The 26623-nt window shown below is 37.9% G+C and overlaps 1 protein-coding gene across 4 annotated transcripts in view; it reads left to right on the top strand.

The window, feature by feature from the left end:
* Positions 1-26623, top strand: part of FRS2 (fibroblast growth factor receptor substrate 2) — a 116687-nt gene that overhangs the window by 73514 nt on the left and 16550 nt on the right. For 2 of the 4 annotated variants that reach the window (XM_059402482.1, XM_059402483.1), the window contains one exon: positions 16267-16365. The exons of 1 other annotated variant lie outside the window; for it this stretch is intronic. The gene's annotated coding sequence lies outside the window, so the exon portion shown is untranslated. Of the gene's footprint in view, positions 1-9774; positions 9794-16266; positions 16366-26623 lie in introns of those variants that run through there. One more of the 4 variants, XM_059402485.1, reaches the window with a different exon arrangement.

Below are 26623 nucleotides of genomic sequence, written 5' to 3'. Positions count from 1 at the left end.
GGAAGCAGGCTCCCTGCTAAGCAGAGTGCCCAATGCAGTGCTTGATTCCAAGATCCCGGGATCTTGGAATCAAGCACTGCATTGGGCACTCTGCTTAGCAGGGAGCCTGCTTCCTGTCTCTGCTGAGCAGAGAGCCTGATACGGGGCTCAATCCCAGGACCCTGGGATCATGACCTGAACCAAAGGCAGAGGCTTTAACCCACTGAGGCACCACGCAGGCGCCCCTTGGTTGTAGTTTTATTGCTGTGTTTTATGTTGAAGAAATTCAGGATGAAATTTATTAGTAAGTATGTTGTAATTGTGAAACATTAGCCATTGTTCAGTACCTATGTATTCATTCATCTGAAGCTTACTGAGCATATAGTATGTGTCTGGCACTGTCTAGATACTGGGGAGATAGCAGTGAAGAAAACAAAGTCTTTGCCTTCCTGTGCAGTTTACATTTTGTGCTGTCTGTGGAGGAGAGAAGCAGGGAATCCAACAATAAGTCAATATGTAGCATGCTAGTTGGAAATAAGTCATTTGAGAATAATATAGCAGTGTAAGAAAAAGAAAAGGAAAAAAGGGAGTACTGTTTTGATATAGGGGTTTACGTATTTCATATAATGTGCTCAGGAAAGTTCTCTCATAAGTTGATCTGAGTAAAGACCTGAATTAAGTGAGGGAGCAAGGATATCATATGGAAGAAGACGGTTTTTGACAGGACAACAGTTGCAAAGTCCTTGAAGTAGGTGCCTGCTTTTTGTCTTCAGAAACAGCCAGGGGGCCCATGTGGCTGGAATAGATGTGGAGGGGGAGAGTTAGTATGTGAAATCTGTAATGGGAGCCGGAAGGGCAAGGAACAGTACTAAAATATTTGGGATCTTGTAGTCCAGGCCATTAAAAAGTCCTTCAATTTTGGGCACCTGGGTGGTTCAGTGGGTTGGGCCTCTCTGCCTTTGGCTCTGATCATAGTCTCGGGGTCCGGAGATCGAGTCCCGCATTGGGCTCTCTGCTCAGCACAGAGCCTGCCTCCCACTCTTTCTTTCTCTGCCTGCCTCTGCCTCTATCTGTCTCTGTCAAACAGATAAATAAGATCTTTAAAAAAAAAAAAAAGTTCTTTAATTTTTGACTTTTAGGAGAATTGAAGGAAACCTGCAAAATTTTGTCTGGAAAAGTTGTGAACAACTTTGAAATGGGCAGAAAACGATAAGCAGGTTTTTATCTTGTTCATCCATTGGGTTTATCTCTGTCTCATTTTCTTTGAACTACTATACAATTCTGTAATTTGCAGAAAACTGCTAAAGAAGTACATAATTCTCGGGGCGCCTGGGTGGCTCAATGGGTTAAGCCGCTGCCTTCGGCTCAGGTCATGATCTCAGGGTCCTGGGATCAAGTCCCGCATCGGGCTCTCTGCTCAGCAGGGAGCCTGCTTCCTCCTCTCTCTCTCTGCCTGCCTCTCTGCCTACTTGTAATCTCTCTGTCAAATAAATAAATAAAATCTTTAAAAAAAAAAAAAGAAGTACATAATTCTCTTTCATAGGAGTGCAAATTAAAATTGTGTCTAGCAGAATACAATTGATTATTGCCCTGTAAAATAGACCCATTTTATATCAGTTTGTAGATTTACACCAGAATTCCCTGTTCTTTGTGTGTTTGTAGTTCTTGGAATTTTTCTTTGAACCAGTTGTAACATTTTAATGACTCCCTTATTAATTAATGAAAAATAATATCTTGGATATATTATTTTACTTTATGTATGAGTCATGATTTTTTAACCATTGAAGAAAAATTCAGTAACACTTTTTGATAGAATTAATCTGGTTGCTCTGTTGAGAAAAGACTGGACCAGGACAAGAGCAGAGGCAGAGATTAATTAGAAACCTATTTCAAAAATTCAAATGGTGGTAACTTAAACCAGAGAATCAGTGGTAGGGAGGGTAAGCAGTGTTTGAAATTGGGATATATTGAAGATAGATTGAAAAGGATTAATAGGTTGGAAAGTGAGAGAGTGTCAAGGATGACTACAAGATTTGGGGTTATTAATCATAATAAAATTCAATAAAGTTAAAGAGATTTTTTAATCCTAAAAGTTCATAAAAAATCTTTTTCCCTTTTAATTATTTTTAGGTTGGTAATTTTTATTTTCTATTTTTAGGTATTTTAATTGGTTTGAGTAAGAAATGTAAAAGCTGGTGACCATGGCTCTTTTCTCATAAGATGTTTTCTCCAGTGGCTAGAGGGCAATACATAATTACTGTATTTAAAACATCAGTAGCAGCTTGTATCAGTCAGGGTTCTGGCAGGAAACAGGACACTGACAAGTATAATAGAAAAGAATTCAGTGATGGGCTTATTTGCAAAGTGTAGGCACATTAAAGGAAACCAGCAAGAAAGATGAGCAGGCTAGTTAGCAATAGCAGGAAGCTGTTACCACTTCTAGATCTGAGAGGGACAGGGAAGCAGATGAGTACCTGAACCGGCAAGAACCATAGTTACAGGAGGGGGTTGCCTGATAGGAGCCATAAGAAAAGCTATGGGTGGAATGGAGTCATAGCCAGCCTGGTCTGTTGGCATTCCATGCAGGTCAGGCTTTCAGGGAACAGAGCAGAGTGGCTCTGGAGGGTCAAATGGAAAATGGCCAGAATTGCAAATAACTTTTAAATTCTGCCATTAAAAACAAGTAAGCCAACAAACAAACTCATGTGCCTGGGCTTTAAAAAGAAGAGAAAAAAATTACTTTTTTAGTAGTAGAAGTTATGTAAACTCCGTTGGATAGGTTTTGATGACCTTAAACAGGATTATTATGGCTAAAAATCAACCGTAAAAATTGGTTAAGGCTTACAAGGTGTTTTTTTTTGTTGTTGTTGTTGTTTAAGATTTTATTTTTAAAAATAATGTCTGCACTCATTTATGGGGCTTGAACTCACAACCTCAAGATCAAGAGTCGCACGCTCCACTGACTCAGCCAGCCAGGGCTGCCCAAAAAGTTTTTTTTTAAATTGAGGTAAAATTGGCATGGAATCTATTAGTTTCAGGTATACAACATAATTTGATATTTTATACACCACAAAGTTATGATAGGAGTCTGTTTTCCATCTGTTAACATGTTATTGTGGTGTATCATATTGCTTGATTTGCAAATTTTAACATTTTTGCATCCTTGGAATAAATCCCACTTGATCATGGTGCACGATCCTTTTAATATTTTTGAGTTCGGTTTGCTAATATTTTGTTGAGAATTTTCGCATCAATGTTCATTATGGATATTGGCCTGTAACTTCCTTTTTTGTGGTAATTTTGGTTTTAGTACATCATAATACTGTCCTTGTAAATGAGTTTGGAAGCATTCCCTCCTCCTCAGCTTTTTGGAAGAGTTTGAAAATGATATGTATTAATGTCATCTTTGAATGTTTGGTAGAATTTACCACTGAAGTCTGGCCCCGTACCTTTGTTCATTGGGAGGTTTTCCATTACTTATTCAGTCTTCTTACTAGTAATTGGTCCATTTAGATTTTCTGTTTCTTTTTGACTTAGTCTTGGTAGTTGTGTTTCTAAAATTACCCATTTTTTCTTTGTCCAGTTTGTTGGATTATAATTGTTCATTCAGTAGTTTCTTACGATCCTTTGTATTTCTGTGGTGTCAGTTGTAACTTTTCTTTCATTTCTAATTTTATTTGAGCCTTTTTCTTGGTGAGTCTAGGTTAAAGTTTTTTTTATATTTTCAAAGAACTAAATCTTAGTTTCATTGATTTTGTTTTCTTTTTCTGTTGTATTTTTTAGTCTCTCTTTCATTTATTTCTGCTCTGGTCTTTATTATTTCCTTCCTTCTATTAACTTTGAGCTTTGTTCTTTTTTTTCCCCCAAGTTCCTTTAGGTATGAAATTAGATTGATAGTTCTTCTGTTTCTTGAAGTAGGCTTGTATCATTGTGAACTTCCCTGTTAGAACTGCTTTTGCTGCATCTCACAGATTTTGGATGGTTGAATTTCCATTTTCATTTATTTCAAGGTATTTTTAAAATTTTCTCTTCAATATCTTCATTGACCTTTGGTGGCTCAATGGCATGTTGTTTAATTGTCACACATTTGTGATTTTTCCAATTTCTTCTTCTTCTTTTTTTTTTTTTAAAGATTTTATTTATTTATTTGAGAGAGATCACAAGCAGGCAGAGAGAGTGGAGGAAGCAGGCTCCCTGCTGAGCAGAGAGCCCGATGTGGGGCTGGATCCCAGGACTCCCGAGTTCATGACCTGAGCCGAAGGCAGCAGCTTAACCCGCTGAGCCACCCAGGCACCCCTTTCCAATTTCTTCTTAACTGATTTCTAGTTTCATACCATTGTGGTTGAAAAAGAGGCTTATTATTTCAATCCTGTTAACTTATTTTTATTTATTTTTTTATTTAAAAAAATTTTTTAAATTTATTTACTTGACAGAAAGAGATCACAAGTAGGCAGAGACACAGGCAGAGAGGAGGCAGAGAGGAGGAAGCAGGCCCCCTGCCGAGCAGAGAGCCGGATGTGGGGCTCGATCCCAGGACCCTGAGATCATGACCTGAGCCGAAGGCAGAGGATCAGCCCACTGAGCCACCCAGGCGCCCCTGTTAACTTTTTTTTAAAAGATTTTTATTTATTTATTTGATAGAGAGTGCCCAAGCTGGGGGGGAGGGGCAGAAGGAGAGGGCGAAGCAGACTCCCTGCTCAGCAGGGACATCCCTCCCACCACTGTTGTGTCTCTCCCCCACGACTCTGAGATCATGATCTGAATGAAGTCAGACAGTTAACCCACTGAGCCACCCAGGTTCCCCTCAGTCATCTTAAATTTGTTAAGATTTGTTTTGTGGCCCAAGATATGATTTATCCTGGAGAATGTTCCATGTGCACTTGAGAAGAATGTGTGTTCTGCTGCTTTTGGGTAGAATGTTCTCTGTATGTATCTATTAAGTCCATCTGGTCTAATGTGTCATTTAAATAAATGTTTCCTTTATTTTCTGTCTGGATGATCTATCCATTGATACAAGTGGGATATAAAATCCTCTGATATTACTGTATTGCTGTTATTTCTGTCTTTAGGCCTATTATAGTTTCTCTCTATATTTAGGTGATCCTATGCTGGTGCACAAATATTCACAAATGTTATATTTTCTTGTTGGATTGATCCCTTTATTTTTATGTAATACCCTTGTCTTTTATTACATGTTTTGTTTTAAGGTCTGGTTTGTCTGATCAAAGTATGGCTACACCAGCTGCCCTTTCATTTTCATGTGCATGGAATGTCTTTTCCCATGCCTTCACTTTCAATTTTTATGTCTTTAGATTTGAAGTGAGTCTTTTGTAGGCAACATATAGATGAGTCTTTAAAAAAAAAAAAAGGTCTATTCAGCCATTCTTTGTCTTATGACTGGAGAAGTTAGTTTACTTACATTTAAAATAATTGTTGGTAGGGGCGCCTGGGTGGCTCAGTGGTTAAGCCGCTGCCTTCGGCTCAGGTCATGATCTCAGGGTCCTGGGATCGAGTCCCGCATCGGGCTCTCTGCTCAGCGGGGAGCCTGCTTCCTCCTCTCTCTCTCTCTGCCTGCCTCTCTGCCTACTTGTGATTTATCTCTGTCAAATAAATAAATAAAATCTTTAAAAAAATAAATAAATAAATAAAATAATTGTTGGTAGATATGTATTTATTGTCATTTTATTAATTGTTTTCTGGCTGTTTTTGCAGTTCTTCTCTCATCCTTTCTTCTTCTCTTGCTCTCTTCCCTTGTGTTTTGATGCCTTTCTTTAGTGTTGTGTTTAGACTTTTTTTTTCAGTGTCTTTTGTGGCTCTATTACAGTTTTTTGATGTCATTTTAAAAAATATTTTATTTGTTTATTTGATAGAGAGCTAGAGAGAGAGTACAAGTAAGCAGAGCAGCAGGGAGGGGGGAAAGAGAGAAGCAGGCTCTCCACTGAGCAGGGAGCCAGATGCGGGGCTTGATCCCAGGACCCTGGAATCATGACCCGAGCCAAAGATAGCCGCTTAACCTGCTGAGCCACCTGGGCGCCCCTGATGTTCTATTTTATATCTTTTTATTTTGTTAGATGCCTTAACAAATTATCATAGTTATAATTAATTTTACTACTTTTGTCTTCTGACCTTCATTCTAGCTTATAAGTGGTTAATCTACCAACTTTACTATATTTTCACCTTTACCAATGAGAGTTTTAGTTTGTGTTTTCTTATTAGTTATTCTTCTCTTATTCTTTTCAGTTTAAATAAGTCGCATTAACATTTCTTATAAGGTCCGTTTAGCTTTTGCCTGTCTGGAAAACCTGTTATCTCTTCTTGAATTCTGAATGATAACCTTGCTAGGTAGAATATTCTTTGTTGGAAGTTTCTTCCTTGCAGTGCTTTGGATATATCATGCCACTTTCTTCTGGCCTTTAGATTTTCTGCTGAAAATTCAGTCTTATGAGGGTTCCCTTTGTATGTAACAAGGGTTCCCTCTTACTGCTTTTAAGATTCCTTATCTTTAACTTTTGACATTTTGGTTATAATATGTGTTGGGTGGATTGCTTTGGGCTCATCTTATTTAGAACTCTTAGTGCCTCCTATACATGGATGTTTGTTTCTGTCTCTGGGCTAGGGAAGCTTTCAGCTGTTACTTCTTCAGATGAGTTTTCTGCCCCTTTTTCTTTCTTCTCCTTCTGGGACATTTATAATATGAGTGTTGGCTTGCTTGATTTTGCTTTACTAGTCTCCTCACTTTTAATTGATTGACTGATGCTCTGTTTGGATGAGTTTCACTACTCTGTCTTACAGGTTACTGATCCTTTCTTCTATTTCATCTAGTCTGCTGGTGAACCCTTCTTAGTGTGTTTTTCAGTTCAGCATATATTTCATCTTGGTGACTTAATGTGTGGTACTTTCTTATATTTTCTGCCTCTTTGTTGAAGTTCTCACTGTGCTCATTCATTCTTCTTCTGATTGGTGAGTTTCTTTATGACCATTACTTTGAACTCTTTATCGGGTAAATTATCTTACTTATCTCTGTTTCATTAAGGTCTTTCCTGGGGCTTTATCTCGTTCTTTCGTTTGGAACATATTCCTTTGTCTCCTCATTTTGCTTGTCCTTCTGCATTTGTTTCTATGTAGTAGGTAAATGACCTATCTCTCCTAGTCTTGAAGGAGTGTCCTTGTGTAGATGATGAACCTAGATGAACCTATTGTTCAACCTTGCTCTAGCTCTTGGTTGTTTCTCAAACCTTTGTGATTGTCTGAGTAGGCTGATTTATTCTCAACAGGTCCTAGTTGATGAGGATGTGCCAAGACCTGCCAGTGTTCCAGAGGGAATGATCTCAATCAGTACCTGGTTTCAGGCCAGTTGGAAGCCAGATCCTCAGGCTTTTAAAGTATGCAAATATATACAATACTGAGGGACTGTAGTCATAAACCCTGCTGACTTCCAGACCAGCAGTTCTGGAGGTATCCCCCGGGCCACAGTTGAAAAATCAGGGCTTCAGAGGAGTCTGTAAGCTCATTTCTGGGAAGTACCAGTGATCTGTGTTGCAGCCCAGGGAGGGCGCACAGATGGTGCCTCCCTGCTTACATTTCCTGAGAGAACCTCTGTAATAAGTGTGTGGCAGAGCTGAAGCCTGTACCCCTTGGTACCGAGGGTATGTTTCTGTTTGCTGTTTGTGTAGTGCCTTGGATATAATAACCTGCCTAGAACTGTCTTTCTGACTTTTATAGTCCTGTGGAGCCCAGAAACACAAGCCCCTTTGGCTACTGGGGCCAGGTGATCAAGGGGCATCCACTGTATGGACTGTGCTCACCCATGGGTTTTATGAGATGGCTAGAGAGTGCCAAGGGTAGAATAAGCCTGCAAGGAAAGAACTTTGGGGGTGGGGCATGCCCATGGCTTTGGCAAGGCTGTGTCTGCATGTGCCTGCTTGCCATGGAAAGGTAGAGGGAGAGTACAAAAATGGCACTTGCTGGTACCTCTCTGCCCAAAGACACTCCCAACTGGTTCTTGCTTCTCTAGCAGATAACTTTTAAGATTAGTAAATAAATCTCCTTCACATATAATTCAGTTACCTCTCAAACTGCTGCTTTTGCACTGGATCCAAGGATAAATGAGTCCATACTCAAGTCCCTCAAAAGGAGTACCTCAGAACCTCACAGCTCTCCAGGTACCCTGGACATAAACCCTTTTGGTTTGGGGACTTGTCTCTGGTGTAGGTCCCAAGGGTTGGGGTGCCTGAAGTGAGGCACAGACTTTTCATTCCCTGGGGAGAGGCTTCAGACTGTGAGATGACTTGCTGTGGGTAGTTGTGGGGTCGGGGTGAGGAGGTAGAATAGTTGGTGAGACCATGTCTGTCCCTCACTTACCTAACCTGATGTAGCCCTTTTATCCCTTTTTGGGGGAGCTGTTCAGATGGCTAATTTTCAGTTCTTTCTTAGTGGGAATTTTTTATAGGTAGCTGTAGATTTGGTGTGTCCATGGGAGGAAGTAAGTAGGCTCTTCCTATGCCACCATCTGGGACAACTTTCTAAAAGTTTTTATATCATATTAAATGTTTCACTTTGGACTCACAAGGTTAAAAATGCCTTTCTTAGGGTGCCTTGGGTGCCTCAGTCAGTTAGGGTCTGACTTGATTTTCAGCTTAGGTCATGATCTCTGGGTTATCAGACTCAGCCCCACGTCAGGCTCTGCACTGAGCAGGGAGTCTGCTTGATATTCTCTCTGCCTCTTTTTCTGTCCCTCCTCCCTGCTCACATGCAAACGCTGTCTCTCTAAGTTAAATCAATCTTTTAAAAAATGCCTTTCTCTTTTTTATGTGTTTTACTTAGAATTAATTGGAAATGATTTTTAAAACTTCATAGAACCATTACTTTATATTACTAAATATTAAAAAACCTTTTTGCTATATCTTTCTCTTTGTTTTTTTTAATGCTGCAGGTATTCGGATTTAGTTTAGTCCTTGGAAACTTCTTCACTTGAAAGAAAGATCAAAGTCATCTCATCCCCTTCTTGACCAGTAGTGGAATCTATTGAACCTTGCTAGTGACTGGAAACGCAATTCTTTTTAGAAGATGAAGTCTGTTTTATTCTCACAGACTTCTGTGTTTTGGCCTGATTTCTGTTTCATGAGTAAATGAAGTCTGTTACTCCATGAAACAGAAAGAAATTTGATGACAGCTGACTGTTTCTGCTCTGCTTATCCTTACTGCTAAATATTCTTTTCTTCAAACTAACTTTACGTGGTTTCTGTAGTCTTTCCAGTGAGACTGTTTCTTACCCCATCTCACCTTGAATCATTGTATTTCCTAGGCTTTTGTGATAGCACCCTCTTCGAGATTTTCTTTTGGGTTCTTGTACAGTGCCTGTCTAGTCTCTTTTGTGGACTTCCCTTCCTCTGCAGTCCCCTTAAATACTGGTATTTCTGAGTTTCTGTAGGTCTTACTTTTCTTTTCACTGGGTAGTCTCATCTTGTCTCATGCCTTGCATCCATAAGTTGATGATGTAGATTTCTCTCTCTAGCTCGGATCTCTTTCCCACTTGGATATCCATAGGCATCACAATGTGTTCAAAACTGAGCTTACCTGTTTCTCTAAACCTTGTGTTCTCCCTGTGTTCCCCAGCCCAGGTCAGTGAATGTGTACATTCCTTGAGTCTTGCTTTCCTTCCCAGGTTAATCAGTCATCAAATGTTATTAATGCTCATGTTTGTATTTTGCTCTAATCCATCTTTCTCCATTTTCATTGTTCACTACCCTAATTCAGACCCTGCCCCCAACTGTTATTACTGCCACCTCCTCCAGACCTGTAACAACCATATGAGGTAGGTAGTGGTGGTGTTTTTAACTTGCCTATGAGGAAACATAAATTCAGAAAGGTTGAGTAAGAGTTCAGATTTCTGTTGCCCTAAAGCCCATGGTATTTTCATTCTGTCATCCTGCCTTGCTGGCATTATCAGAGATTGATACTGTCTTCTGCTGGAGGAATTTAGCATGCTTAAAGCAAAGCCTTTTATTTTAGATTTTGATATGGTATATTAAAATATGTTAAGACAGCAGAGCTGTTGTAGACCATTTATCAATTATGCGATAATTAAGATCTTGCCTTCACTGCATTCTGCCTTATTTAGCAGGGTTCTAGTTTGAGAATTCACATTTGCAGTTGGCATGTAGAGGCTTTGACAAGAATGTTACATGTACCTAATTATATGAGACTAATATTCTTTGTAGCTAACTGTTGAATTAATTAAGTTCACAGATTTCTTTTTTTAAAAGGAGTTAAAGTGATAGCTTTCAGCCAGTGCTGGTGAAAAAATATTGGGAAAGTGAGACAGAGTAAAACGTCTTAGAAATTCTGTTTTCTGTAGATATTTGTTTCTCCGCACTTGCCCTTAAAAAGGAAAGATTTCACCATTGCTTTAAAATTATATTTTATCGTAAATTGTGCTCAAAGGGAATAACCCCAGTGATCTGAGCTGTACTTTTGAAGATAGCTCTTCAGGATTACCTTGACCTTGTGTGATTGATATCCTGAGTTTAAGATCAAGGTAAAAACTGATGTAAAACAAACCATGAAACCTTTAGGTAAAGAGTGCATATTGTCTTTGTTAATTAAAGTGGTAGATGGAGAAACTAAAAATTCTAAATTTGGCTTTTAGTAAAATTTTGGTTAATTTTTTCACTTCATTTGTCTATTTGAAGAATGAAGGAAATAGTTCCCAACTGTCCGTCCTGAAAGATTGTTCTTGAGACAAGTATCTACCAGGGCTCAAAAGAACATTGGTTTTGGACACTGAAATCCTGTCACTTCATTATAACTATCTTCTAGCATCTGGGAAGGAGCAAGGAAAGGATTTTTAAAACAGGTCCCTTAGTGTCATTTGTAATGAGTTGAATGTTTTTATTGACTGTATGCTGTACTTCATTGATTCTAAGACTTTTTCCAATTTTATTAGTAGAAATTTAGGTGTATCTTAAAATCAGTGTCATGTCATAGTTCAGTTGGCAACTTCTTTTCTTAGTGGTGTATAAAATATCAGCCTTAAACTCAGTTGTGTCTTAGCTTTGATGAAAAACAGTGTGTATCTCCATTGGTATTGACAATAATAACAAAATACTAACAATAATAAATAATTGTTACTGTGGCCTCCATACCTAAGGATCTTTTCTGGTCGCCTCTATTTTCTTAAACATAGCTAGGACTAGAAAGTAAGCAAAAAAGGCTTCTAACAGTTAAAATTGTTGTAATAAAGCCCTTGAAGTAAATACCATGCATTTTAACATAAAATGTTCTTTTGTCTCTGAGTGCAGGGCTATATTTTGCACCTATTCTTAATAGGCTTAGTTATCCGATTAGAGTCCTCAAGGACTTAGAAGGTAAAAAAAAATGCACATACATGTTTACTTGACTGTTCTAGGACCTGCTTTACTACCAACTGAGAATGAGGGTGACTATAAACAAAGAATTAAAAAACTTTTTAAAAAAATGACACAAACCTGGAACTGGCCATACAGTGCTAGTTTAGTAGGGACAGATAGCCTGATACAGGTTAATCAGCCTCATTACAGCTTGGAAGAAATTCTATCAAAATGCAGTCTGTTTGATTCCACTGGCACTTCCTCCTTTAAGGGACAAAATGTATTTGATTTTGTCATTTTAGAGTGGGAAACATTTGTTATTGATTTAGTTTCCCCTCTTATTGTTTAATGGACTTCTAGAACATATTTTGCCCTGAGGGTATCAGAATAATAACTTTCGTGATACCTTTCAGATGTCTGAAATAGGATTTGTTTATGTAACCCCAGTGGTCTCTAGATCCTGATCTTTCTGGAGTGACATTTTTAGGCCTTAGAGCTAAGTAAGGGTTGGGCATAGGTTGTAGGAAGGTGCTGGAGAAGTCAAAGATAGAGGAGAATACTTAAAGAGCACATCATAGTAATGAAGAATGTTTCTGGAAGCCCTCAGTGGCCAATTGTATACCAGATGTCCAACTGTATTGTTATTATTAATTTTTTTAAAGATTTTATTTGTTTAACTGATCTCTGTACCCAGTGTGGGGCTGGAACTCACAACCCTTAGATCAAGAGTCACATCTTCCACCAACTGAGCTGGCCAGTCACCCCCAACTGCATTATTTATGTTTGAAATAAACTCAAGCCATAAATCTCCACAAATTCTTAGTATTACAGAGCCTTTCAGGACATTCCTCTAAGACGTGTGAATTCTGAGCATAACTCTGCTGGCTGTGAACATCTTTAGCCTCAGAGTGGATGTTAAGTTCTGTGTGTTGGCAGTTTTCCAGCATTTACTAATTAGGTTATGCCTACTTAAATACTCCTGGCAGTTTCCCTTGGCCACTGCATTCTTCACACTCTGCCCTAACCTGTTTTGTATGCAGTCTGCCTTTGGGCTCTGCTTTGACATTTATAGCTTTTCTTTCAAAAGAAGTTTTTAATGAAGTATTGATTTGTATATTCTTTAGTTAATAGTTGTTGATTATAAAAGCAATTCACTGTAGAAAATATAAAGAGAAAAATTTGCTTTTCATCCTGCCACCAGTGAACAAATGTTAATATTTTAGTGTATTCTGGTCTAGTCTTTTTTTTCTGGGTTTAGGTGTTGTGTGTAGGGGTGGGAGAGAGAAAAATAAGTGTGAATGTTATTTTTTAAAATGAGAAGCCTCTTATATTTGCTACTGGGCACAGAGAGTAATTTTTAACATGAGCTTTTTTTTTTCCCCCCAGTACAATTTTAGAATCACAGAAAAGTTGGAAAGATAGTTCAGAAATTCCCACATGCCCTTTACCTGGCCTTCCCTAATGTTAATCTTATGTAACTAAGAAATTAACACTGGCACAATGCTATGAACTACAGACTTTATTTGGACTATCCTACTTTATCCACTCATGTCCTTTTTCTGTTCCAGAATCCAATCCAGGGTACCATATTGCATTTTAAAAGAACAGGTTTTTGTTTTGTTTTTTTTTTTCCTTTTTTCCTCCTTAACTTTATACCATGAACATTTTTTTTTCGTCATTAGGTGTTCTTTAAACAATGCTTATTAATGACCCCATAGAAGCTCATCAAATGGGTAGGTGTAAATATTATTGTAAATATTTCTAGTTAGCTTTGTGTGTTGGGTGGCATCTTGTGAAGTTGAAGAGTGCTAGAAAACACACACACACCAGCCATTTTTTTTAAGTGGCGTACTTGAATCAGGTGATTTTAATGTTAGATTATAACAATAATTTTGAATGCATTACCCTAAAATAAGAAAATAATCAGGCTTATTTTCCTTTGAGAACATGTTTAAGAGCATCTTAGGTTGAATTAAATGCAGAAACTGATGAGCTATTCATGAAGCAGTTCGTTTTCAGGGTTATTTAGAGTTGCTTGGCATTTGCCTGACCTAGGCAGATTGTGTACATTTTATATACACAAATCAATGTTTAGCTTTTTAATGTGAGTCTAGTACTAGCATGGTACCCACCTGTGTTTGGAAATACCGATTTATGATATATTCTACCTATACATTTAAATATTCAGTTTTGAAAATTACCACTTTATTTCCTTTTCTGATATCCTTCATTAATGTTTATTTAGTTCTAGGTTAAGCATATAAAAGACAAAGTGAAGATACCTAGAGATTTCCTTGCATGGCTTGTATTATTTTGTAGATGTTTACAGCTTGATTGATACTGAATAAGTTTCATATGTAATATGAAGTTTGAAGTTAGAGTGGCTTGCCTTTAGTGTTTTGTTGTTTACAGAATTAAGCCAGATGCTTTTAAAGAACTATTTGGTGTATACTACTAATAAGCAAAATACTGTAAAATTCATACTTGGGTTTTACCTCTTACTGTTGCTCTGTTCAATGAAACCTCATAGGTTGGATATTTATTATGGTAGAGTTCAGTCTGGGATAGTGGATTACTCTCTATTAGGAATAGATGTATAAACATCTAGAGGTTTAATGTATAAACTAGAGGTTTATTATGTATAAACTAGAGGTTTAATATGAGGGTAAGTAATCATTTGTTAATTTGACACAGTTGTATGAATTAATATGTGGAAATGACTGAGTTGAAGAATATGAACATGGAATTCTGATACACAGTACTTAGAGAAAATTGAATGCACTATATCTGTAAGATGACATATATTTATTCCAATTTTCAGAGTTAGTGATAAATATTTTCTGGAGAATGCCTTATACTTTCTTATTGCTATCTTAAAATTACATGTCGTTTTTCTCTAGTGGATTTTTAGTGGAGAGAGCTCTGTGACCTGTTACATAGAATGTTATCACTTTGATGTTACTGGAGGATGGTATTTGATTTCCTTGTACATATTTTTATGTGACAGCGTAAAGTACTAAACTGGAGTTTCTGTGAGAGTTCCCAAGGTTAATGATACTTTTTCCTACGATTGAAGGTGCTCGGATTGTTGCCATTGGTACTGATTACGTTGTTGAGTTAGCTAAGGCAGAGTGACTCATCTGCTGGGTTTGTACATCTGTAGTTGTGTTTTTCTATCTTAGGTCAGAGATTATGGACAGACTTCATTGTATAAATTTCTTTTTTTTTTTTTTTTAAGATTTTATTCATTCATTTGAAAGAGAGCAACACAGGGAGAGAGGAAACACAGCAGGGGGAGTGGGAGGGGGAGAAGCAGGCTTCCTGCTGAGCAGGGAGTCCGATGTAGAGCTTAATTCCAGGACCCTGGGATCATGACCTGAGCTGAAGGCAGACAATTAACTGAGCCACCCAGGCGCCCCCATTGTATAATTTTCATCACCGGTGTTTCTGGGTATAAGTATATTCCAAGGTTATACTCCAGGATTGAATAATGACCAGTATAATTAAAGGCAAATGGTCTTTTATATAATATTCCATTTTAATTTCTCTTGTTTTATTTTTATCAAGCCATTTTAGTATCATTTTCTGAGTATTTGCTAAGTACACACTTAAAATTGTTGATAGGTAGATAAATGGTTAAGGTATAGCTATAAATTCTTTCATTTCATTCTTAAAAGTTAAAGTGTATGATTCAAAATGACTTTTTCCAGGCCACCTGGGTGGCTCAGTGGGTTAAGCCTCTGCCTTCGGCTCAGGTCCTCATGCCCCGGCTCGGGGTCCTGGGATCGAGCCCCGCATCGGGCTCTCTGCTTAGCAAGGAGCCTGCTTCCCCCACTCTCTCTACCTGCCTCTCTGCCTACTTGTGATCTCTGTCAAATAAATAAATAATTTTTTTTTTAAAAGGAAAATTATTTAAAAAAAAAAGAAAAGGACTTTTTCCAATTCAATGTGAAATATGAGATTAAAGTGGGTAACTTTTTAGGTCTCAAAGGAGTATCTATAGCAAGTCTAGGTGCTGTTGGGAGAATGCTTATGTTTATAGATGGATACTGTGATTGATAGGTTAGACTTTGGGTGTCATAGACAGTAAAACATCAATATTGTATTCTTTGGAATTAGAAATTCTCCTTGTACGGACTCTAGATTTTCTGCTTATAGGACAGTATTTTGGTAAGATATTAGTGGCATCTTTACGATTATAAGTGAGAACGTGAACTATGGAAGTGCAAACTGACCCTTCATGAAATGGCATGAGCCTGCCTTTCTACATATCTCTTAATATTTTCCCATGCATACCCTACATCTCAGCTGTAAAGAATTATTTGCTGCGTCTCGAGCAGGCCATGTCCTTTTATGCTTCCATGCTTTTGCCTGCACTCTTCTTGATCTGGATTGCCCTAGCCTTAGCAAACTCCCTTCAGTCTTTTAGGACTCGACTTAGAGGTTACCTTTCTCAGGAGGCCTCCTGTCAATTGTCTTTGCTTCTGCTGTGAGCAGTTTTGATGGCACTTGTGTATGGGTTTGTAACTCAATCACGTTTTCATTTTCTTGTCTGCCTCTTTCACCAAATAATAAGCTCCTTGAAATCAGGGAGTATGTCTGTATCTTATTTCTAGCATTTAACTCGGTGTCTGGCAAAGAGAATTGGTGCTCAGAAAATAATTTGTTGAATGTTTCAGTATGAAGATGGAAAAAATGAATGAACTCAATTTTTTATTTTTTATTCTCTCCTTAATATTGATAATTGTTTATAAATTATTGTTACCTACTAAGTAATTTTTTGCAAGCTTCAGTCAAACAACTATATCTGAAATAAGAAAATGTTACTTTGTTAATATTTTAGATTTATCCACAGGAAAATGAATTGTTAACAGTTTAAATATACATAGGTATGTGCTTAATTTTCCTTGATCATGCTGGTTTTACTTATCTCTTACAGAGAAAACAGAAATGAGAGGAATCTGGTTTAAATTACAGTACCAGGAATTTAGATTAAAGAGTTTCCAGAAAACAAAGTACCAGATATTGAATGAAGTGTGTAAGTAATGTAATTGATTTTTTGAAGAATTTAAGAAGGAGGGTGGTGTGGTTAGATGGCTATGGATTGCAAACTAGTTCACCAACTACTAGTAAATAACCAACCCTAGTAAAATAAAAAACCTAAAGGGAGAAAAATCTCCGTGTATGGACTTAAGAATATGCAGATACAACCATATTCATGGATAGATGCTTAAAAAATAGTTGGGTACTTGTGTGTGTGTGAGATTATGGTACTTCAGTTTTCAGCTAACAAGGAAACTTATGTTGCAGGTGTCCTTACTTTTCATAGAATGGCTCTGGTTTTGGTGACTAGCGGAAATATACTGAGAAATCTCTCCACTTAGCTTGTTTTTGTTTGTTTCTTAGCTCTTCGTCAGAGTAATATAAAGAATAAAAAGTCCTTAGCAGTTTTAAGAATAATCAGGAAACCTATATGTCCCAATAACTAGGCAGACCATTGACATAAAGAACAAGTTTTTTGAATGTCATTCTCTTGATTGTTTTAATGTAATTAAATGTGGCAGTTAGCTGTGCCCTAATTTTAGAGTTATATTGCTATGCTTCTAACTATAGATATTCTGTCCTGGCTGCATTTGAACAGAACTACTGTAGTATAAGCCAAATTCACCCTCAGTGCTAGTGAACTGCAAGAGCAAATATACCTTCCTAAGCACCAAATTTATAATCACACTCATGAATAGAGTTCAGTGTTCTCTTTGCTTGTCATTCTGTAAGAATCATATTGGAATAATTTAAGACAGCTTTACTAAATTTATTAATATAATTCTTGTTATGAGGATAGTGCTTAAGTTTTAGGCTTCTATGCTTATAGTGGAAAAGGCTCCTTTGCAATACAAGAGACAGGATTTTACCTGTAGCAGTGATATAATAATTCCTTGTCTTTTTAAACACTATATATTTTTCTTAGTGTTTTGATAGCTAGAATTTGTTTGGTTTTTCACAATAACTCTGTGAAATAGGTATTCTAATCTTATAATAAGATGAGGAAATTTAGGCACAGAATGGTTGACTGACTGCCATCTAAAACATCGTTTTAAAATAAATTATTGTTATTATTTCAGTGGCTAGCATTTACTAATTGCTTACTGTATACTAGGCACTGGTTTAAGCTTTTTATAAATAGTAATTAATAAGAGCTTAGGTTTTAGAGTCAGATTTGGATTTAATTTGGCTCTTCTTATTAGCTATTGACCTTGGAAAAGCTACCTAACTTCTTCAAGTCTTGGTTTCTTCATTTGGAACATAGAAATAATGATAGTACCTACTTCATAGAGTGGTTGTATAGATTGAGATAATCCAAGTGAATCTATGTCTAGTGTACAATGAAGACTTTAAAATCAGTTTGCTATAGAAAAATAAGGTGTTATAGATAATATTTAGTATAATTTTTAGCTTCTTGATAATTTTCCTGACAAAATCATTGTATTCTTCTTGAGTATGGAGTCATAGTTGATCTGATATACCTATTTTACAAAGTAACTTACATGTTACAACAAGATTATAGCTCCATATAGTGTCTATAGCTACCTCCTTCTTCTCACTACCTCCAAATCACCTTTTGGTTCTAAGTCTTTTGCTAGTGAGAAGAAATCAAAGACAGTTAACAAGTCATGGATAGTCTCTAAAGCAATCATGTTTCAGAGTCAAATGCAGGACACCTATTTAGGTTATGTTCATTCCAGGAGTGCTGTGGTATAGCAGTTATTAGGAACTTAGAATGTGTTTTTGTATAGAAAGAAGCCCATAGGGGCGCCTGGGTGGCTTGTTAAGCTTCTGCCTTCCACTCAGATCATGATCCCAGGGTCCTAGGATTGCGCCCCACATCTGGCTCCCTGTTCAGTGGGAAGCCTGCTTCTCTGTCTCCCACTCCCTCTGCTTGTGTTCTGTCTCTCGCTGTGTCTTCTATCAAATAAATAAAATCTTAAAAAAAAAAAAATCCCATAAAGTCTTTTAATCCCTGACACAAGACTGACATGCTGAATATTTACATTGATAAACAGTAAAAGCAAGTAAAAACTTCACAATACTTGGCATTGCTGATAATCGAGGAAATAAAATGGTAAAAGTGAATATATATTGATACTCAAAAAGTATGGTGGAATAGGAAGCATTAGTAATCTATCTCCCTACCTAGGCAACAGTTGCACTGGCAGAATCTTTTATAGCTGTTTTGGTACTTCCAAGTTATTGAAGTTATTGGAGACTTGCATGTACCAGCAGGCTTGGCTATAAATTGCGATTAATTTCAGTCAGCTTCAGCTCTCAGCACAGCTACCCATCTTTTCCTCCCAGCCCAGTGCAGCTTACACACAGCTTGTGAGAGCCAAGATAGGCAAAAAAGATCATCTTTTCCAAATGTCAGAGATCTATACTTGGGTCACTGATTGCTGCTTCTGATTACAGAAGTACATACAAAAGAAGTGGGCAACTACCTGGAGAACAGTATGGAAGTTCCTCAAAAAGTTGAAATTAGAGCTACCCTACCATCCAGCAATCACACTACTGGGTATTTACCCTAAAGGTACAGATGTAGTGATCCAAAGGGGCACGTGAACCTGAATGTTTTTAGCAGCAATGTCCACAATAGCCAAACTATGGAAAGAACCTAGATGTCCATCAAAACATGATGGACCACATCTTCTTTACCTGCATAGTATTCCATTATGTATGTGTATACAGCAAAATAAGTCAGTCAGAGAAAGACAATTATCAAATGATCTCTCTGATATGAGGAATTTGAGAGGCAAATTGGTAGGGAGTAGGGAAGAAAAAAATGAAACAAGATGTGATTGGGAGGGAGATAAACCATAAGGGACTTTTAATCTCGAGAAATAAACTAAGGGTTGCTGGTAGGTTGGGAGATAGGGATAGGGTGTCTGGGTTATGGACAGTGAGGAGAGTATTGCTATGGTGAGTGCTGTGAAATGTGTAAGCCTGATGATTCATAGACCTATACCCCTGGAGCAAATACATTATATGTTAATTTAAAAACAAAAAGTGGGCAACCAACTTTGTTGTTGCAACCCCCATTGTTGCAAGCCCCTCCCCTCCAGCTAAAGTGACTTCTAGGATTTTAAGGACTAACACCTTCTTTTGCCCCATTCATTTTTCTCTTTTTTCCCTTTGGGAAACAGACATTAAAGACTACAATATTCAAAAACAACTGCATGTATAGGGAAAATTTGAAGGTGACCTCACATGTCCAGAAAAAGGCCCAGAAAAGATCTGAGAAGACAGGACCTTAAGTGCACATGTCAGATTGACTCTTGGCACAGAGCCAGCCTACAACAAATTAAAAATAAATAAATAATAAGAACAATTACAAGAAACAGCAACACGGAGAAGGAGAGAATCTGGTTTCCAGAACTACCTATTTTTAGGTTAAAATGTTCCAGTTTTCAGCAAGAAAATCACAAGGCATACAAAGAAATAAGAAAGAATGGGCCATTTAAAGGAAAAAAATAAAATAGCAGAAATTGCCTCGGAAAAAGTCATGATGATAGTAATATTACAGAAAGATGAAAACCAGTGGTCTTAAAGATGCTCAGAGAATTAAAGGAAAATGTGGAAAACAAAAATACCAATAAAGAGAAAACAAAAAGAAATCAAATAGAAGTTCTGGAGCTGAAAAGTGTAATAACTAAAATGAAAAATTCAGTAGATTCAAAGGCATGTATGAGTAGGCCGAACAGAGTCAGCAGACATGAAGATGGGCCAATGGAAATCGTCAAGTCTGAAGAATGGAAAGAAAACGGATTGAAGAAAAATGAAGAGAGCCTGAGAGAGCTGTGGTACACAGTCAAGTGGAGCAACATACATATTATGGAAATGCTAGAAAGAGATGAGAGAAACAGGAGGAGAGAATATTTAAAGAAATAAGGGCTGAAAACTTCCCAAATATTATGAAAGACACAAATATAAATATCCAAGGAGCTCTTTGCACTCTAAATAAGATTAAATCAAAGAAACACACACCAAGATGCATAACAGTAAACTTCCTAAAGCCAAAGACAAGGAGTCTTTTCTTTTTAAGATTTTATTTATTTGAGAGAGAGAGAGAGAGAGGGACAGAGCATGATTCGGGCGTAGGGGCAGAGTGAGAGGGAGAAGGAGGCTCCCCGCTGAGTGGGGAGCCCAACATGGTGCTTGATCCCAGGACCCTGAGATCATGACCCAAGCTGAAGGCAAACGCTTAACTGACTGAGCCACCCTGGTGCACCCCAAAGACTAGGAATCTTGAAAACAGCAGGAGAGAAGCAAATCATCACCTACAAGAGATCGTCAATAAGATTATTAGTGAATTGATCATCAGAAACTTGGGAGGACAGGTGGCAGTGGGCTTATATATTCATAGTGCTTTAAACAAACAAACAAACAAACAAACAGACAAATAAAAAACAACTGTCAACCAAGAATTCTGTATCTGGCAAAACTGTCCTTCAGAAGTGTTGGGGTAATTAAGACATTCCCAGATAAGCAAAAGCTGAGGAAGTTCATTACCACTAGACCTGCCCTGTAAGAAGATGTGCAAGGGAGTCCTGCAAGATGAAACAAAAGGAGAATAGGCAGTAACTTGAACCATATGGAAAAATGAAGAACTCACTAAAGATAAATACAGGGAGTTAGAAAAGCTAGTGCTATTGTAACAAAGATTTGTAACTGCACTTTTTGTTTTCTATATGTTTAGGAAATTAATACATTTTAAAGGGGAAAAAAGCTAGTATTATAATTTTGGCTTATAATTCTTCTGTTTTCTATATAAGAGACTAATACAGTGGTGCCTACATGATTCAGTTAAGTGTCTGTCTTTGGTTCAGGTCATGATCCCAGGGTCCTGGGATCAAGTCCCACATTGAGCTCCCTGCTCAGCTGGAAGTCTGCTTCTCCCTCTCCCTCTGCCTGCTGCCCCCCTCCCCACCACCGTGTTCTCTTTTTCTCTCTTTCTTCTCTCAAATAAATAAAATCTTAAAAAAAGAGAGAGAGACTTAACACATTTAGAAGAATGATTAGCTTATCTTTTGGGACGCACAGTATATAAAGTAGGTTTGGGTCATCAGTAACTGAAAGGAGTGAAGATGGAGCTGTAAAGGAGCAGAGGTTATTGATGTTAAGCTGGGATAAATTCACATTGGACTGCTATAACTTTAGGATGTGAAATCTAATCCCCATGGTAACTGCAAAGAAAAGAGCTATAGAGTATACACAAAAAAGAAAACCAGAAGGGAACTTAAACATTTCACTGTAAAACAACCAGGTAAACACAAAAGACAGTAGTAGTATAGGAAATGAGGGACAAAAAGCTTAAGGCATATAGTAAACAAAGAGCAAAATGACAGAAGTCACTCCTTATCGGTAATTAATTGCAAATGCACTAAGCTCTCCAGTTAAAACACAGATTGGCAGAATGGATAAAAACACATGATCTTATGATATGCTATCTACATAAGACTCACTTGAGATCCAAAGACAAATAGATTGAAAGTAAAATGGTGGAAGAATATATTACATGCAAATAATAACCAAAAGAGGATATGAGTGGCTATACTAATATAAGATGAAGTAAACTTCAGATTTAAAAAGGTTATAGGTGAGACAGATGAGTGGCTCAGTCAGTTGAGCATCTCCCTTTGGCTCAGGTCGTGATCCTAAGATCCTGGGGTTGAGCCCCATGTCGGGCTCCCTGCTCAGCAGGGAGCCTGCTTCTTCCTCTGCCTGCTCCCCCTACATGTGCTCTGTCTGTGTCACATAATAAAATTTTTAAAAAATAATAAAATTAAAAGGTTATAAGAGACAAAGAAGATATTCTATATTAATAAAATATTCAACAGAGCAAGAAGGTATAAGAGTCATAAACACTTACGTACCTAATGAAAGACCATCAAAATACACAAAGTAAAAACTGACAGAACTGAAGGCAGAAATAGAGTTTCACAGTAGTAGTTGGAGGCTTCAGTACCCTACTCATAATAATAGATAGAATATAAGTTAAGTAAATAGAGGGCATAACTAACTAGAGCTAACACACATACAAAACACTGTACCCACCAATAATAGCATCCACGTTTTTCTCAAGTGCGCATGGGCCATTTTCCAGGATAGATGATATGTTAGGCCACAAAGTAGGTCTTAATAGATTTTATTTTATTTTTTATTTTTATTTTTTAAATACATGAAACTAATAGAGATCATGCAAAGTATCTTCTCTAACCACAAAGGATGAAGTTAGAGATCAACAACAGGGGTGCCTGGGTGGCTCAGTTGGTTAAGTGTCTGCCTTTGGCTCAGGTCATGATCCTAGAGTTCCAGGACTGAGTCCCACATCAGGCTCTCTGATCCATGGGGAGTCTGCTTCTCCTTCTGATCCTCCCCCCTGCTTTTTAAAGATTTTATCTTTTTTTATTATTATTAAGATTTTATTTATTTATTTGACGGACAGAGATCACAAGTAGGCAGAGAGGCAGGCAGGGTGTGGGTAGGAAGCGGGCTCCCTGATGAGCAGAGAGCCCGATGCGGGGCTCGATCCCAGGACCCTGAGATCATGACCTGAGCCAAAGGCAGAGGCTTAGCCCACTGAGCCACCCACGTACCCCTCTGGTGCTTTCTTTCTTACTCTTTGTCTCTCAAATAAATAGATAAAAGTTTAAAAAATTAGAGATAAATGAAAGTAAAACACAATATGCCAAAACTAATGGGACCCAGAGAAAGTAGTACTTGGAGAAATTTACAACTATAAATGCTTAATACATTAAAAAAATAAGAAAGACCTCAAGTTAACAAGCTAACTTTATAACTTAAGAACTAGAAAAGGAAGACAAATTAAAACTAAAACTAGCAGAAGGAAGGAAATAATAAAGTCTGGAGCAGAGATAGATGATATAGAAAATAGAAATAAAAAAGCTGATTCTTTAAAAAGATCAACAAAGTTGGCAAATGTTTAGCTAGATAGACTAATTTAAAAAAAGAAGACTTGAATTACTAAAATAAGAAATGAAAACCTCTCCCCACTTTCATTTCTTATCATTACATATTCTACGAAAATAAAAAGGATTATAAGAGAGTGCTATGAACAGTTTTTACTAACATATTAGATAACATTGAGGAAGTGGACAAATTCTTAGAAGCAAAACCTACCATGACTGAATCACACAAAAAATAGAAAATCTGAATAGACCTGTAAGTAGTAAGGAGATTGAATCAGTAATTTAAAATATCCTGACTAGAAAAGGACTGGTTTCATTGGTGAATTCCACCAAACATTTAAAGAATTAGTATCAGGGCACCTGGGTGGCTCAGTGGGTTAAGCCGCTGCCTTCGGCTCAGGTCATGATCTCAGGGTCCTGGGATCGAGTCCCGCATCGGGCTCTCTGCTCAGCAGGGAGCCTGCTTCCTCCTCTCTCTCTGCCTGCCTCTCTGCCTGCTTGTGATCTCTGTCTGTCAGATAAATAAATAAATAAAATCTATAAAAAAATAAATAAATAAAGAATTAGTATCAGCTCTTCTCAAACTTAAAAAAAAAAAAAAAAAACTGAAGAAGAGGGAGCACTCCTTAATGCATTCTGTGAGGCCAGCATTACCCTGATGCCGCCAGACAAAAAACACTATAAGAAAACTATAAACCAATATCCCCCCCTTTTTAAAGGATTTTATTTTTTTTTAATTTAAAAAAATTTTTTTTCTTTAATTTCTTTTCCGTGTTCCAGAACTCATTGTATATGCACCACACCCGGTGCTGCATGTAATACGTGCCCTCCATATTACCCACCACCAGGCCTACTATCCCCCTCCCCCCACCCCTCCAAAACCCTCAGTTTGTTTCTCAGAGTCCACAGTCTCTCATGGTTCATCTCCCCCTCCAATTTCCCCCAAATCCCTTCTCTCCATCTCCCAATGTCCTCCGTGTTATTCCTTATGCTCCACAAGTAAGCGAAACCATATGATAATTGACTATGATGTGGGGCTTGATCCCAGGACCCTGGAATCATGACCTGAGCCGAAGGCAGACGCTTAAGGTCTGAGCCACCCTGGTGCCTCTTGAAGTCCTCTTACGAGGAGATTCTAACATCTGTTACCACATGGATGAACTTCAAGGACATTATGCCTAGTGAATGAAGTAAGACAAGCACAAAAAGATAAATGCTGTTATCTCATTTATATGAGGTGCCTAGAGTAGTCAAACTCATAAAAAGAAAAAGTAGAATAGTGATTGCCAGGATTAGCTGGAAGGGGAAATGAACTGTTTAATGGGTACAGAGTTTTCATTTTGTAAGAGGAAGAAGTTCTGGATAGTGGTCACACAACACTATTGAATATACTTAATAGGACTGAGCTGTGCACTTAAAAATAGGTAGGGAGGTAAATTTTATGTTATGTGTCTTTTACACAAAGAGTATTAAGGGGACGCTTGGGTGGCTCAGTCAGTTAAGCTGCTGCCTTCAGCTCAGGTCATGATCCCAGGGTGCTGGGGTCGAGTCCCGCATTGGGCTCCTTGCTCAGCAGGGAGCCTGCTTCTCTCTCCGACTGCCTGCTTGTGTGCTCTCGCTCTCTCTCTCTCTCTGACGAATAAATAAATAAATAAAATCTTAAAAAAAAGAAAAGCATATTAAGAAAAGAAAAAGTCTAAAGGTGGAACAGAATAAATTTTCAGAGATTTTGTTGGATGCTTTTTAGTATTTTCAAGAGCTGTGTAGGTTGGTACATAGATTCTTTAATATGTTTCACTTCAAGACTTAAGACTTCTCCTTGATTTATGGTTATGGAGGATCACCCTCCCTTCTTTTAATCATATTTACTATGATCAGACTTACTTCAAGATGGGAGTTGTGAGACGCTTATAAATGGAATGAATAAAAAAGAGGAAGAGAGATTTTCCTGAGTTAATTGGCTGTCTGATATCTCCCAGAAGAGATGACAAACAATATGTATTCAAATAAGAGAACTGATTTGTTTAGCTAATCAGCAAGATAATTTTACAAGCTGAAGACAAAGCATAATCATATAATTACAATCATATAAGATAATATTATATATTAAGCTTCTGGAGAAAAGCAGGGTATTCTGAGGCAGAGTCCCTGGGTTGCTTCCCCCTCTAACGTAGGGTATCGCTGCAGCTTATGGGGGGGGCTCAAGCAAGCACCTGGCCAATCTGTTTATTTTGTATATTGGTTTGAAGTCCAGAGTTGAAAATTTTGTTTGCATGTGGATTCATGATTTTAAAATGTTTGTTTTGGATATCAGTCATTTGTTAACTTTAGTCAATATGTAGATTAAAATGAGACTATTAGCAAAACCCCTAATGCCTGATACAGTGTAGTTATTCAGTAAATGTTAGTGCCCATGCTTGAGTTTGATTTTTTCTGTGTTGTAAAAAAGGAATAGATTGACCAGAAATTTCCCAAAAGTTTATTGAAATCTCTTGAAACTCTAGATAATAATTTATTGCTATAAGGTGTGTCATTATCCTGTGACTGCGTGGCATGCTTGTTCATATTGACTGTATCCTGATGCCTGACTTCTGATTTGGTTCTGGAGGGCTCTTCTAGATTAGGTATGGTGGGTGGATTCTAAAATCAGTCTTGGGAGGAGTAACGGTGAAGTTTAAGGAAAGTGACTGGAGGGCGCCTGGGTGGCTCGGTGGGTTGGGCCTCTGACTTCAGCTGGGGTCATGATCTCGGGCTCCTGGGATCGGGCCCACTTCGGGCTCTCTGCTTGGTGGGGAGACTGCTTCCCCCTCTCTCTGCCTGCCTACTGTGATCTCTCTCTCTGTCAAATAAATAAATAAAAAAGAAAAAAGAAAAGTGACTGGAGGTGGAGAATTAGCCTACCACTGGGTGAAATTAGCTGGAAAGGAACTTCAGAGGTGGTTTGGTCTGCCCTCTCCTTGTATGGCTGAGGAAAGTATAGAGAGAAGTGGTTTGTCCAGTGTCATAGCTAAAGTGGAGAAGCCAGAGTCAGCCACTTCTAAAGGTTCTGATACCCAAACATTCTAGAACTTAGACTCTAGCATTTTTTTTTAAAGATTTTATTTATTTACTTGAGAGAGAGACAGTGAGAGAGAGCATGAGCGAGGAGAAGGTCAGAGAGAGAAGCAGACTCCCCATGGAGCTGGGAGTCCGATGCGGGACTCGATCCCGGGACTCCAGGATCATGACCTGAGCCGAAGGCAGTCGTCCAACCAACTGAGCCACCCAGGCGTCCCAGACTCTAGCATTTTTACTTGACTGTGTGGATGATAACCT

The sequence above is a fragment of the Mustela nigripes genome, chromosome 6 (genome assembly GCF_022355385.1).
Source record: "Mustela nigripes isolate SB6536 chromosome 6, MUSNIG.SB6536, whole genome shotgun sequence".
Taxonomy (NCBI): Eukaryota; Metazoa; Chordata; class Mammalia; order Carnivora; family Mustelidae; genus Mustela; species Mustela nigripes.
This window is presented reverse-complemented; position numbering and strand designations above follow the sequence as displayed.